The sequence below is a fragment of the Littorina saxatilis genome, linkage group LG12, assembly GCF_037325665.1.
Source record: "Littorina saxatilis isolate snail1 linkage group LG12, US_GU_Lsax_2.0, whole genome shotgun sequence".
Taxonomy (NCBI): domain Eukaryota; kingdom Metazoa; phylum Mollusca; class Gastropoda; order Littorinimorpha; family Littorinidae; genus Littorina; species Littorina saxatilis.
This window is the reverse complement of record NC_090256.1, coordinates 15,154,916-15,159,765: the sequence shown is the minus strand read 5'-3', so window position 1 is coordinate 15,159,765 and position 4,850 is coordinate 15,154,916. Positions and strand designations below refer to the sequence as shown.

Below are 4,850 nucleotides of genomic sequence, written 5' to 3'. Positions count from 1 at the left end.
GGTGTTGTTCTTAAATAAATAAATCCGCTTAGATTCATTATGATTGTAATCTGCTCCAGTGACTGCAGTGACGTAAAAAGTCGGGACGACGTCATGGTGGACTCTGTGTCACAAACACGCTACAGTGAGGGGGACTCTGTGTCACAAACACGCTACAGTGAGGGGGACTCTGTGTCACAAACACGCTACAGTGAGCACTGTGTCACAAACACGCTACAGTGAGGGGGACTCTGTGTCACAAACACGCTACAGTGAGGGGGACTCTGGGCTTGACACTGTCTTCACCTCAAATGAAGGGAAGAAGGAGGGGGGGAGAGAGGCCGAGGGAAGGGGAAGGGGAGTGGATAAGGGGGGGGGGGGGCGGCGGAGGTTGTCTTGGTGTTTAAGAACCATAAAGCGCTCACAGATATTCACAACGCAGACATGAAGACAATAATTTCAAGTTGACCGGAAAGGTGTTCACAAACCTGACATAAAGACGAGAATTTTAAGTTGAGCGAAAAGACAATGGGATTTGGGGGGGGGGGGGGGGTGAAAAGAAGTTACCCAGCACAGCGCAAAAACACTCATGATTTATACACTCTCATTACAATAAAACTATCCAGCGGGGATGATGATGCGGAACTAAATGTGACAGTGGGAAAAATGCGTCGAGTGGAGAGAGAACATTCAGCAAGGGCAGCGTGATAAGACACACCCCAGAGAACGCTTGTGTAGACTACAGAAGGAGAGAGAGAAGAGAGCACTCTGATTGTTGCTGCTTCTCGACTGCCTTCTCACCACAAAGTTTCTTTTTTGTTTAAAGAGAATTGTAAAAAAAAATTAAAAAAAACCCCACTTATTAGAGTTACAGGTTATTCAAAATTTCAAAGTAGGACTGATTTCAAAACATTCATTTTTCGAAAGAAAATTCTTTTTAGTTGGATAATCAAACCTGACTTTTTCGCTCAAATTGTATAAGTGTAGTACAGATTTTGGATGTTGTCCAATGCTATTTGAAAGACAGCAAGTGTGTGTTGAAACTCCTCAGTAACCTGGGAATAGTGGAACACACTTCCATCACGACCCAGCCTGTGATGAATACAGGAGCAAGCACCTTCTTGTCGCAGCTTATGTTTTCCCGACACTAGCAATAATTCACCAGGGATACAGAAATCCCAAGGAAACTGTTCACTGGCTAGCTTATAAATGACTGGCTAGCTAATGCATCGCTGGCTAGCTGATAAATTGTCGTTTAGCTCCACCAAACGAAATTGTGTGCACTTGCAAGGTCAGTCTTTCACTACGAATTTGATAGGGAAGGGTTGCAGGTAGCTATCGACATGGTCTGATGAGTATTAGGAAGAGCTCTTTTCCATTTGTACAACCGCCGCTGCTTTGGTAGAATCGTACCTGTGTCTTCATCTCCATTTGTTCACGTAAGTACATGTACCAGATTGTTTACGAAGGTTACGTGTTTAGGTTACCTGTGTGTATGCCTGACTGTGCGCCTGCTTGTTTATCTATTCGTCTGTTTGTTTTTCTGTCTGTCTGTCTGTCTGTCTGTCTGTCTGTCTGTCTCTCTGTCTGTTTGTCTGTCACTCTTTACTATTTGCGCCTCGATATTTACACCCCCGGTATAGGGGTGTGTATAAGATTCGCTCTATGTGTTTGTTTGTTTGTTTGTTTGTTTGTGTTCGCATATAGATCTCAAGAATGAACGGACCGATCGTCACCAAACTTGGTGAACAGGTTCTATACATTCCTGAGACGGTCCTTACAAAAATTGGGACCAGTCAAACACACGGTTAGGGAGTTATTGGTGGATTAAGATTCTACAAGGACTTATAGAGGCACATATTAATGGTCAAAGGCAAATAAGCTTCTCAGTTGGTGGCAGTGAGAATTGTTATTTCCCTTTGACCAACGGGGGTGTTTTTCCTACCTCGGAGGAATTTCTTGTTTATTTATGTTCTTACGTTTTATGTTGTACATTGTAATGCTGTGATACACCACACCTGAGTTTCTCGTTGAGATAATAAAATGTTCTATGTCTATGTCTATGTCTTTGTCTATGTATCACATGTGCTGTTCATAGTCGCAGGAATGGTTTCAGTGTACAAATGCACAGATGTTGCCACCGTACGCCGTGAGAAGATACGAATGTTCAGGCCATGTAGACTTAGCTTTTTTTTTAAATGGAAGTTTGTTCTTGACATGTTCTTTTCTTTTCTTTTATTTTACGTATTAATAGTTTGTATCTCTTTTTCCTGTTTATCCGTTTCTGTCATCGTCTTTCATTTTATTTTGTTTTATTTTATTTTATTTCATTAAATCCAAAAACAAAGAGAGTTTTGATTCTTTATTTTATTAATTTACAGGAGGGTCCAAAAAATACGTATTATCGTTTTGCTCCCAACTTATTTTTGTTTGACCAGATTTTTAATTCAGGTTTGGTTAAAATACAGAGGAAACCTTCAAATTTATGAGGGTATCATATGCATTTTTGGTGACATTTGTCAGTCGATTAGGAATTCAATATAAAAGACCCTTATTTTGCAACGTCGGGCACACGGCATTTGACATTGACATTTTGTTGCAACATTCAAACTAACGGGCAGTGTTCAACTCAAGACTTAGTGGTCATAATAGCCGCCAACGACCATCTTAATAGTATATGAATTTATGTTTACCAATGATGTCCGACATGCCTCGGTTATACTCAATCTCTTGCGAGTCTCGCTGCCTTGTTGCAATTTTTGTTGTTATAAACAATCCAGATTTGTGTAGGGAAATTTGTTAAGTTTTGTGTAATATCCACAAAACGTTAGTGTTTAGTATATAATACGACCCATTGCAGTAAGAGCCAGAACGGTTTGCATGAGAGTCTTTATTTCATTGTGTTTTTTTTAATTGTCAATCCTGTCATCGGTTCGAACTGGAACTTTGGCAGCCAAAATGTATTTTTTTCTGATACAGTGTAATAGAATCCCCAGCATCTCAGAATCGTGTTGCAAAGGATTTAACAGTTTTACGAATGGCACATGTTCTCTGTCAAATTAGCCGTCTGGTCGTAAAATACGCGTCCGCCATTTTGGAATCCAAACTTGGTCTCCCTTGATGTTATATGTTATCTAAACTTAACTAATATCTTTATACATTTCACGGTCTCTTCTATACTTCAACCAAATATTAAACGAAAATCTTACTTTACCAAAGAATTAGGCGCAAAATGAAAATAGGTACTTTTTTTATTTAATTTTTTTTTTACCATTCTGTTTTGTGTGGGGTTTTTTTTCTTCATTTTGTTTTGTTTGAGATTTCAACTGTAAGTTTAACCCACCGATAATCTGCAACCCGCAGTCTGGTTCCAGATTTAGCAATATATATATATGACAAAAACAAACAGTATATAGGGATATTGTTATGGTAATTTGACACCATGCATAAGATTGTATATATATAATGTATATATAATGTATATATAATGTATATATAATGTATATATAATGTATATATAATGTATGAATATAATGTATATATAATGTATGAATATAATGTATATATAATGTATGAATATAATGTATATATACATGGTATAAGAGCATCCTTTCACTCGGGACTCATACCAAAAATCACCAGCCTGACTGCTCCGTGTGCAGATCGAGTGATTTTGTTGTTGTTGCTGAATTAATGTGACACCAGTGTCAATGTGCGATATCAATTCATCAAATAAAACTAACCCCGCACAGGCCACCGCCAGGCTTTAAACTGGTCTGTGTCAAAGAGCGTTCAACCCCATGTAAAAACCTGGATGTTGGTGGTGATGCACGCGTGATCGTTTACGCGGGAAGGAAGGCATCTTTTACATGATCTTTCACTGCACGTAGTCAAATACGGGTAGTATTTCAGCGCGTTTCTCTTAAATCTGCAATTCAAAACTTCTATAGTCTATTTGTCTAAAGACTGATTCGTTTACACTGTCATCTGAGCGCTTGGGAAAAAAAGAAGAATTATACCTCGCCTTGCCGAGAGACCAAAACCCTCATCAAGCATCGCTGGAAGACAGCATTCAAAGAAAGAAACGGAGGCTACAAGCCAGACCAAGACCCCATCCACCGCCTCAGCCGTGCAGAGCAGACTGCCATCTTCCGGCTGCGTACAGGGCACTGCGGCTTTAAAGCGCACCTGAAAAGGATCGGCGTAGCAGAGTCGGCATTGTGCGATTGTGGGGCGGCCGACCAGACAGTAGAACATGTATTGAATACATGCACAAACTTCACTCTGCTGCGGAACCAGATCTGGCCAGAAGGAGCTACACTGGAGACCAAGCTCTGGGGAACGTCAGAAGACCTGAAAGCGACGTTCCAGTTCACGACAGCAGCGGAACTACGACCCTAGACACAACCGTCGAACGCAGAAGAAGAAGAAGTCAGCTGCTGGCGTTCTTGTTATGAGCCAGTAAATTGTATTCGTTGTTGTTGTTGTTGATGTTGTTGTTGTTGGTGGTGGTGGTGGTGGTGGTGTTGCTGTTGTAGCAGCATAAACACGCACACGTACGCAAACTCATTTCATTCTGCTGCGTCTTCTTTCTTCTTGCAGGAGTCGGGGAATGGGGGGGGGGGGGGGGGGGGGGGGGTATCTAACCCATCGGGGTTCATGGTTCTAGGTCAGGGAAAACACTTGGTCCACGTCACACGCCAAAGCAGAAATAAACTTTACAGAGGACCTAAATCTTGTTTCTGCTTTGCTCTCGCTGGCACATTGCATTTGTAGCAGCTTTATTTGGTCAGCTGTCGACACAATGCATGCATCAGTGTTGCAAGAACAATGGCCTGTGCACAGTCTAGAGGCAGCAGGTACACTAAATA

The 4,850-nt window shown here is 41.1% G+C and overlaps 1 protein-coding gene across 1 annotated transcript in view; it reads left to right on the top strand.

Annotated features, from left to right (window-relative positions):
* Positions 1–640: 640 nt before the first annotated feature.
* The window catches only part of LOC138981328 (uncharacterized), a 12,920-nt gene continuing 8,710 nt past the window's right edge, over positions 641–4,850 (top strand). The window contains exon 1 of the mRNA XM_070354211.1: positions 641–1,418. The gene's annotated coding sequence lies outside the window, so the exon portion shown is untranslated. The remainder of the gene's footprint in view (positions 1,419–4,850) is intronic.